Source organism: Melanotaenia boesemani, chromosome 15 (genome assembly GCF_017639745.1).
Source record: "Melanotaenia boesemani isolate fMelBoe1 chromosome 15, fMelBoe1.pri, whole genome shotgun sequence".
NCBI lineage: Eukaryota > Metazoa > Chordata > Actinopteri > Atheriniformes > Melanotaeniidae > Melanotaenia > Melanotaenia boesemani.
The window spans coordinates 19,245,695-19,255,750 of NC_055696.1; the positions used below are offsets into that span (position 1 = coordinate 19,245,695).

Sequence of the window (10,056 nt, forward strand, 5' to 3'; positions counted from 1 at the left end):
AACGACAAGCACCAGAAGGTTTAGATTCGGTTGGAGCCAAGGATTTGAGCAACAATAATGGCTGATGCAGGGTTAACTGTTGAGTAGTGACTCATGTATTGTTTACAGAACTAGGCCTACAGGCCAACAAGTAAAACATACAAGGAAAAAATAAAAAAATGTGTGCACACAGGAAAGAATTGTCTGAGGATTGTTCGTTGGGGCCCTTATGAATTGTTGCAGGTGCACCTGATTTAAGTCTGATAGTTCGACGTGAATGTATGTGGGAGTGTTCTAATGTTTATCTCTCTTCCAAGGTCCTTTGGCTCGCCATCGGGATCTCGTCCAGTCCACAGGATTTGTAGTCCACTCCAAAAACCTGACCTATAGACAAGGTCACGTTCATCTATTACTCTCCATCCTTATACATCACTTTAGAGCTCTATAATCAAAATGCAATTAACATCTCATTTCAAAGATCCTACATGTAGTCAAATATTACTTTTAGTTGTTCAACAATCAAAAATATACTCAAGTTTGAATAAATGGAATAAACTCACAAGAACTCACATGTCACTTTTCATGTGGACAGTATTGCAATAATTCCGATTCAGGTAAGTGCTAAATATTTGTTAGCTATATTATGATGGCTTATCATAACTGATGTAACAGAGTGAAATCATAATAACAGCAAGACATACATTCAATAACTTCAGAGGGTTTAAAGAAATGTGCTTAATTACCCCTCCAGCACTATAGGCCTACTAATGCTGTAGAGAAGCTGCACCAAAATTTACTCTGAATTACTTCATGTAATTTAGACTTGTAAAATAACATTCATTGTTACCATGTCATCATACAATGCATTAAAAGGTTTCATTTTCTCAGCTGGCAATAGCAAAACAACATTTCTTTCTTTCTTTCTTCTCCTTAAACATGCACTGGCACGAAATTAAATAACACTTTTGAGTCACGCATTATAAACACTGCACCACAATTTCACCTTAGTTCACTCCCAGTCTCTTATGCCACTGTAGTTTCCTTGGCATATTTAGCACACGGAACAATAATACTGGGGTAGCTAAAGGGACACATTGCTCACCGTTGCTCCGGTTTCAAAGCTGAGCGTGTTGATTTTGGCGCTTTCCGCAGCTCACAAGATGCAGTAACAAGCTAACCTGTGAAGGACCGAGCTAACATTAGCACGGTTGAGCAGGGTAAGTATTAACGAGCGTTCCTTCTTTTCACAGGCCTTTCTTACCGACGTGATTCGCCTCGTCGCTCTGCTCCAGACTCACGGCTGATAAGGCGATTCGGTGTTTTTTTTCCTTTTTCTTATTTGTACACGGAAATTTTCTCCTCTCCAGCGCTCTCGCAGTAGATAGCTGTGTCTCGCTCTCGCGGTTGAAGTTGAAAAGACCGGAAGGAGAAGACTGTCAGGGCCTCATTGCTAGAGCTGACGGCTGAGCAGGGGGTGAAGTGGCCCCTGATTGGCTGTTGCGGTTGTGACACCTCATGTGGGATTCAATGAACTGGGTGATGCCTTTAAGTGCAGTAGGAAAATAAAATTTTGCCAGCGCAGTAAAATAAATTAAATTAAATAAAGAAAAAAACTCTCTTTCATCAGCTTGTGTTATTTAACACCTGGGCTACATCCTCCCCTCCTGAACTCATGCACGTCCCTGTGCATGGCGCAGTTAATGGGTAATTACTCAAACGAAAATACAGAGATATGCTCTGACTCTGCAGAATCGGTGATGAAATCACTCCAAGGTGTTGACAGCCCTTGAAAAAAAGATTTTACTGCTGTGATCAGAGGATTGCCCAGCTCGGGGTACTCAAGTCGTCGTGTTGGCTGGTGGGTTCTCTTAGACCTCCTGACAGATTCATCAGAGTCCATTTTTGTTTCTGTATCCACTGGGGCCTTTTCACCCTCTTCTTCAACCTCTTTGGGTGCTTCCTTTCTTTCCACTGGATCTGCACCTCCGGTGACATCCTTCATCTCATTTGAGTCTAATATATCTGGGGAAACTGGAAGCTGCTCATCCTGGATATTTGGACATTCATCTACAGGCAAGCTAGGTTGGCTCGGAGCAGGGTCACTTCCTTGTTCAGCCAGTGTGCTTCCCTTGGTTGGTAAGTACTCAGTGTCGCTAGGATGGGAGATGAGCATCATGGGACTATCTGAAGTACTGGTGGACATTTCGGGTGAGTTGTCAAGATCGGGTGAGTTGTCAAAATCGGGTGAGTTGTCAGAATGGTGAGTATCTTGGACATCGGTCATTGGTAACTCAGGCTGTACATGATCCTCAATGACCATGGGATCTGGGGAGCTAAAATAGACTGGAATGAGCAAATCGTCTCCATCATCTGAGGAACTCTCTCCCTCCAAGGCAGGATTGGCACGGGTTCCAGGTCTGCGTGATACAGGTTTCTGTACGTGGTCAGCGCTTTCCTCCACAGGTAGGTGCCCACATGGAAGTAACAGGTCTCTATGTAGGGTTCTGAGGGGACCATCCCTGTTTTCGGGTTTCACTGTATAAACTGGGAGGTTCCCTGCTCGTCTCACCACCACATGGACCGTGGGCTCCCACTTGTCTGAGATCTTATGCTTGCCCCGAAGGCGGACATTTCTGATCAACACTCGGTCGCCGTCTTCCAGGTCAGAGGCAGTTACATGTCTGTCATACCTTGTTTTGTTTCTCTGAGCCCTCTTAGCAGCCTTTTCCATTGCTATCTTATAGCTTTCTTTGAGACGTGACTTCAGATTTTGCACGTACTCAGAATGAGATGAGTGTTGGCTTTCTTGTACTGGCAACTTAAAGGCAAGGTCCACTGGCAGACGGGGCTGACGCCCAAACATCAGCTCGTATGGGGTGAATCCGGTCACCTCATTTCTGGTGCAATTATAGGCGTGGACCAGAGGTCTTACATGGTCACGCCACCCCAGCTTGTCTTGGTTGTTGAGGGTGCCTAGCATGTCGAGCAGGGTGCGATTAAATCGCTCCACTGGGTTGCCCCTAGGATGGTATGGGGTTGTTCTGACTTTATGGATACCGGCCACTCGACACAGTTCCCTGATGGTTCTGGACTCGAAATCAGGTCCCTGGTCACTATGTAGTTTTTCCGGGATACCATAGTGCACCATAAAGTTTTCCCAGAGGCACTTTGCGACAGTGCAGGCCTTTTGGTTAGGTGTGGGAATGGCAGCCGCAAACTTGGTAAAGTGGTCTGTGATCACAAGTATGTCCTTGGTTCCACGTTTATCAGCTTCCAGGGACAAGAAGTCAATACAGAGGAGTTCCAGAGGACGAGTAGTGTTTATATTGACTAGGGGGGCAGCTCTCTCAGACCTCGCTTTTCTCCGAATGCACCTGCCACAGGTCTTTACTTTCTTCTCCACGTCCATAACCATTCTCGGCCAGTAGAATCTGGTCCTCACCAGGTCCAGTGTGCGGTCAATCCCCATGTGGCCCATATGGTCATGCAAGCTGGTGAGGACTGTAGCCCGGAGCTCAGCTGGAAGCACAAGCTGGTAAGTTGTTTGTGACTCCACTTGGCGTCGCCTGTACAGCACGCTGTTGATGAGTTCAAGGCGGCTTAGCTCCCGAAGGAGGAGTGGGAGATCGGGGAGTTGAGAACGTAAAGTAGGGGGCGGTGTGTCCCCACACTCAATCTGGAAGATGACATGCTTTATGCATTGGTCAGCTCGTTGTTTATCTGCTAGTTCTGTCTCCGTTAGATGGGGAATGGCTGGCAGCCCTCCAGACTGCTCTTCCTGCTCATAGCTATCAGGCACAGCACTAGGGGACATGGCAAGTGTCTCTACTAAGGCAACGGAGTCCTCTTTCCCATCAGAACTTGCACTGTAGGTGAGCTGCCTTTGACAGATTGCCTTCACAACAGACTGATCCACTGCATCAATGTTCTTTGGGTCAGAGAGGTGGTCTTGTGTGAACTGCTGTATACGTTCTCTCTCTCTTTGTGACTTCAAATCATCTGCTAATGCCCCATGTGGTCTGCGGGAAAGTCCATCCGCATCCCCATTCTGTCTTCCTGGGCGATAGAGGAGTTTAAATGAGAACGTGGACAGAGCTGCTAGCCACCTATAGCTAGTCGCGTCAAGTTTTGCCGTCGTCAGTATGTAAGTCAGAGGATTGCTGTCAGTTGCAACAGTGAACTGATTGCCGTAAAGGAAGTCACTAAACTTTTCTGTCACCGACCATTTGAGCGCCAAAAATTCTAATTTGTGCGCAGGATAGCGGCTCTCGCTTCGTGACAGTCCTCTACTTGCATAGGCAATGACTCTTAGCTGGCCCTCTTGCTCTTGATATAATACTGCACCTAGCCCGGTGGTGCTGGCGTCGGTGTGCAGTATATAGGGTTTCTGGGGGTCAGCAAAGGCTAATACAGGAGCAGTAGTGAGACTCTGAATGACTGCTTCAAAGGCTTGCTGACAAGCTGGTGTCCAGCGACTCCCAAAGGGCTCCTTTGGGTCATGGTGTTGGTTTGGTTTCTTTCTTAGGTTTGCTGGTTTCACTTTGGATTTCTTGGTAACCAGAGGTTAGGTTGTGGAGAGGCTTTACGATGTTAGAGAAACCTTTCACAAACCTCCTGTAGTATCCAGCAAACCCGAGGAAGGATCTTAACTCACGGAGAGTCTGGGGGGTAGGCCACGTCTTAAGAGCTGCGATCTTCTCAGGGTCAGTCCCAACACCCTGCCTGGAAACTACATGGCCAAGATAGCGAACGGATGTTTGAAAGAAGACGCATTTCTCCGGGGATAGTTTCAACCCAAACTCCTTGAGGCGGGTGAGTACCTTCATGAGCCTTTCTTCATGTTCCTCAAGGGTTCTGGAAAATACTATCACGTCATCAAGGAAGACCAACGCATCTTTTAGATGCATATCCCCCATACATCTTTCCATTAATCTTTGGAATGTGCTGGGAGCGTTGGTCACTCCTTGAGGCATTCGATTAAATTCCCAGAACCCGAGTGGGCAGACGAAAGCTGTCTTTGGTTTATCTGCTTCTTCAACTTCGATCTGATAATAACCAGATTTTAAGTCAAGAACAGAGAACCACTGTGATCCATTCAGGGCTGAGAATGTGTCCTCCAGCTTTGGTAGGTTGTATGCATCCTTTATGGTCTGGAGGTTTAGGCGCCGGTAATCGATGCACAACCGGACTTCGCCATTCTTTTTCCGGACCACCACTATTGGTGATGCAAACGGTGACTCCGACTCCTTGATGACTCCTGTGTCAAGGAGCTCTTGGATGTGCTTGCGGACAGCTTCGATGTCCTGAGGGTGTATAGGTCGGCCACGTAGCTTAAAAGGAGTTTCATCCGAGAGATTTATGTGGTGCCTGACCTTATCTGTTCGACCAAAATCAAGGTTGTGGTGTGCAAACACTTCCGGCATGTTGTTGAGCTGCTGAGTGATGCGTTCTTTCCATTCAAAAGGGAGTGGGGAGTCGCCAAAGTTGAAGCTCAAGGTGTGCTCTTGGGGTGGCTGCGTTGCAGAGGGTTTCTGGATGGGTTCTGATTGGTTGGCTATACTGTGTTCTTTTAATAGGATGGCCTGATAAGCACTAATTTCTGCAATAGTGCATTTTGCAGGGATGACAATGTCGTGGTCAGATTCATTGCTTATGACAACTGGCAGCTTATGGGGTCGTAGCTGAGGGAAAACAACTAGACCAGCTTTTATTAGCAGACCACCTGGTAGGGGAGATGATGATGGATAGTCAATGACTACTGACTTTTCATTCCGTAGGCCACTGGCCAGGGCAACCCCCTCTACAACCACCGTTTCACCGGCAGGAATGACTTGGGGTCTCTTGCCCTGCATTTTCACAATCCCTTGATGGTTGTTAGCTGCCTGCTTCCGTCTCAGCTCAATGGCCTTAAAGACTACTTTGTAGCCATGTGGGAAGGGTTTGGGATCAGTTCTGTCAGTTTCTGAATGAATGTCAAACAATACCTCGAGGGTATTTGTTCCTATGAGAAGGAGGGACTGTGAAGTGTCAGGAACAACCAGGGCAAGTGTGTTTACATCTACAGGGACACCTGTGAAGTCCTTAGGAAAATTAACGGTCATTTCTATGTAGCCTAAGTAAGGCACCAACTGTCCATTTGCACCTTCCACTTGCAGAAGATCATGTAGAGGCTTAATTGTGTGCTCTGACAGGTGCTGCTTGTAAAATGATTCAGGTACGGTTGTAACTTGTGAGCCTGAGTCAAGAAGACAGTTTACTTCCTCATCTCCCACAGTTACCTGAGCTGTAGTCTTTATGCCAACCAACCGGCTGGGAAGTCGGAAAGATTGGTTCTGCTTGCGTTGTGAGCTGGAATCTGTCTTAACTTTATTTTTCCCTGTAGGTACATGGACCTTATTGACCTCAGCAGAGGTTTTGTGTTCCTTATTTACGTCTAGGGGACATACTTCATTTTCCTCAGCCCCTGTTTGTCCCACAACAGGAACTGTTAGCCGTTTAAAGGTAAGTTTGAGCCATTCTGTACTTCCCATCTGTACTGCTTTTCCTCCAACTGTTTTTTCTTTTCTGCCACCAGGACAGGGTTTGCAGGATCGGTGCAGCGTGCGGCAATATGTCCATCTTCGCCACAATTAAAACAGTACCAGGGTTTAGGTTTGTATGTCTGCTTCCTTTTAGGCTGTCCTTGAACGTGTGCATCTGCACTAGCAGGTTTTGCCACTTTGCTCTGAGGCTTTCCAGCTGATCCTTTAATGCAGACCCCTTGTGGTTTTTTCTGGGAACTAAGTTTGGTTAGTTGGCTCTGCAGACTAGCTACCTGCTTCCTCAGATCCTCAATAGCACTAATATTGCTCTCACTTTTCTCTTCTGGTTCACATGCATATGCACTATGGAACTGCAACTGAGCTCTTTGCTTCATGGTGCCAATATGTTTTTTCATACGACAGCTTTTTGTTTGCTGTCGATCTTCTTCAGAGCGAATCATTAACAAGAGGTCTGAGAACTGGGGGGGGGTTGCTCTTCTTTTGTTCAAGCTGCAGAGCGCTGAGCAGGCTGTTATCCCAGCACCCCCTGCAGAACTGCTTAAGGAGGTGTTTGTCTACTTCTTCACCTTTAACTCCTCCCCTTTTTGCAGCTCTGTTCAGTGCTAGCTGGAGCCTATGCAGGTAAGTGGATGGTTTCTCACCTGGATTTTGGAGGATGTTCAGGAATTGGGCAAACAGTTCCTCTCCATCTTCCACAGTACCGAAGGCTGAGTCTAGAAGCCGCAGGTAAGCTTCAGGAGGCGATTCTGGACGTAAGCCCTTAACTACATCTGCTGCAGGGGAGAGCAAGCTCTCCAAGATTTTCCTTGATATTTGCAGTGGAGACAAGCTAGGGTCGGTCTGAAGTAATTCAATGTGTGTACGCCACGTATCATAATCAGTTTCATTATGAAGCCCGGAGGGTTTCCCAGAAAAGGAGCGGAGCCTCACACTGGACTGCAGTTGTGGGACAATGTCCTGCCTCCGCACAATGTGCTCTACTACAACCTTCTGAACATCAGGTGGGTTGATATCATTCAGTGAAAGGCATGGTGTTCTTCTGCCATTATGGTCAGCAGCATCGTTGCTTAAGGTGATGTCTGAGGGTGAGCTATGGGACTGTTGCTCCTTCGGAGCAGGTGGTGACGAGATGGTGGTCTCAACCTGAACAGATGAGGGCTCTTCTGTTACGGGTTGCAAGGTTTCAACGTCCTCTCCAATTTGAGACATCACCTCTTTCAGAACTTCACCATAGTCTTTACCACTCAGTTTAGCTAGTTTTTTGAGTTCAGCTAAATAGGTCTTAGTAACATCACACCCAACTTTGGTAGTGTAAACACTACTAAGTGTCTTAACTTCATAGGCAACGGTAGGCTCACCTGTTGCCGTGTACATGTACGGTAAGATAAGTTCTAAACCTTCCAAGGCTGAACTGCTAGAATATTCAACGATCAGGTTTTGGAAGAACTCCGACTGTGAATCATCAACAATAAAGAATCTCTCAATTTTTCCATATTTTTTAAGGAAGTCAATTACTTGTTCATCCTGTTCATCTACACAAGTCATCCCACTAACAATGACTGCATTTGGAATTTTGACACCAGACTTTTGAACGCAATCCATATTGTTTCAGAACTGATGCTCAAATCAGATGGCTCCTGGCTGGCTCGCCACAAATGAAACCCAGTTCACAGGGGTGGATGTTGATCACACTGTAGCAGTGTGATAACAGGACAACGACAAGCACCAGAAGGTTTAGATTCGGTTGGAGCCAAGGATTTGAGCAACAATAATGGCTGATGCAGGGTTAACTGTTGAGTAGTGACTCATGTATTGTTTACAGAACTAGGCCTACAGGCCAACAAGTAAAACATACAATTTAATAACCCCCCCGGAGAAAAGGAAAAAATAAAAAAATGTGTGCACACAGGAAAGAATTGTCTGAGGATTGTTCGTTGGGGCCCTTATGAATTGTTGCAGGTGCACCTGATTTAAGTCTGATAGTTCGACGTGAATGTATGTGGGAGTGTTCTAATGTTTATCTCTCTTCCAAGGTCCTTTGGCTCGCCATCGGGATCTCGTCCAGTCCACAGGATTTGTAGTCCACTCCAAAAACCTGACCTATAGACAAGGTCACGTTCATCTATTACTCTCCATCCTTATACATCACTTTAGAGCTCTATAATCAAAATGCAATTAACATCTCATTTCAAAGATCCTACATGTAGTCAAATATTACTTTTAGTTGTTCAACAATCAAAAATATACTCAAGTTTGAATAAATGGAATAAACTCACAAGAACTCACATGTCACTTTTCATGTGGACAGTATTGCAATAATTCCGATTCAGGTAAGTGCTAAATATTTGTTAGCTATATTATGATGGCTTATCATAACTGATGTAACAGAGTGAAATCATAATAACAGCAAGACATACATTCAATAACTTCAGAGGGTTTAAAGAAATGTGCTTAATTACCCCTCCAGCACTATAGGCCTACTAATGCTGTAGAGAAGCTGCACCAAAATTTACTCTGAATTACTTCATGTAATTTAGACTTGTAAAATAACATTCATTGTTACCATGTCATCATACAATGCATTAAAAGGTTTCATTTTCTCAGCTGGCAATAGCAAAACAACATTTCTTTCTTTCTTTCTTCTCCTTAAACATGCACTGGCACGAAATTAAATAACACTTTTGAGTCACGCATTATAAACACTGCACCACAATTTCACCTTAGTTCACTCCCAGTCTCTTATGCCACTGTAGTTTCCTTGGCATATTTAGCACACGGAACAATAATACTGGGGTAGCTAAAGGGACACATTGCTCACCGTTGCTCCGGTTTCAAAGCTGAGCGTGTTGATTTTGGCGCTTTCCGCAGCTCACAAGATGCAGTAACAAGCTAACCTGTGAAGGACCGAGCTAACATTAGCACGGTTGAGCAGGGTAAGTATTAACGAGCGTTCCTTCTTTTCACAGGCCTTTCTTACCGACGTGATTCGCCTCGTCGCTCTGCTCCAGACTCACGGCTGATAAGGCGATTCGGTGTTTTTTTTCCTTTTTCTTATTTGTACACGGAAATTTTCTCCTCTCCAGCGCTCTCGCAGTAGATAGCTGTGTCTCGCTCTCGCGGTTGAAGTTGAAAAGACCGGAAGGAGAAGACTGTCAGGGCCTCATTGCTAGAGCTGACGGCTGAGCAGGGGGTGAAGTGGCCCCTGATTGGCTGTTGCGGTTGTGACACCTCATGTGGGATTCAATGAACTGGGTGATGCCTTTAAGTGCAGTAGGAAAATAAAATTTTGCCAGCGCAGTAAAATAAATTAAATTAAATAAAGAAAAAAACTCTCTTTCATCAGCTTGTGTTATTTAACACCTGGGCTACATCGGCATGAGACAGGATACCATAAAGCAAAACACAGCTGTCACATGCTGCCCCAGGCCGGAAAAAAAAAAAAAAAAAGTGGTAAAGTGCTGTTTCTCAGCCTCGGGATGCTGCAGGGCTCCAAGGATGTTAGTATTGAATGGTAGTATACCATCAAAACGAGTCA

General features: G+C 45.5%; 2 long non-coding RNA genes across 2 annotated transcripts; both read right to left on the reverse strand.

Annotated features, from left to right (window-relative positions):
• Positions 1 to 236: 236 nt before the first annotated feature.
• On the reverse strand, positions 237 to 1,446 carry LOC121654130. Its single transcript, XR_006012910.1, has 3 exons — positions 1,241 to 1,446; positions 1,082 to 1,157; positions 237 to 363 (listed from the first exon to the last, which is right to left on the reverse strand). It is a non-coding gene; the product is annotated as an uncharacterized LOC121654130 (long non-coding RNA).
• A 6,794-nt stretch (positions 1,447 to 8,240) lies between these two features.
• Positions 8,241 to 9,704, reverse strand: LOC121654129. The gene is made up of 3 exons (XR_006012909.1): positions 9,499 to 9,704; positions 9,340 to 9,415; positions 8,241 to 8,621 (listed from the first exon to the last, which is right to left on the reverse strand). It is a non-coding gene; the product is annotated as an uncharacterized LOC121654129 (long non-coding RNA).
• Positions 9,705 to 10,056: the final 352 nt, after the last annotated feature.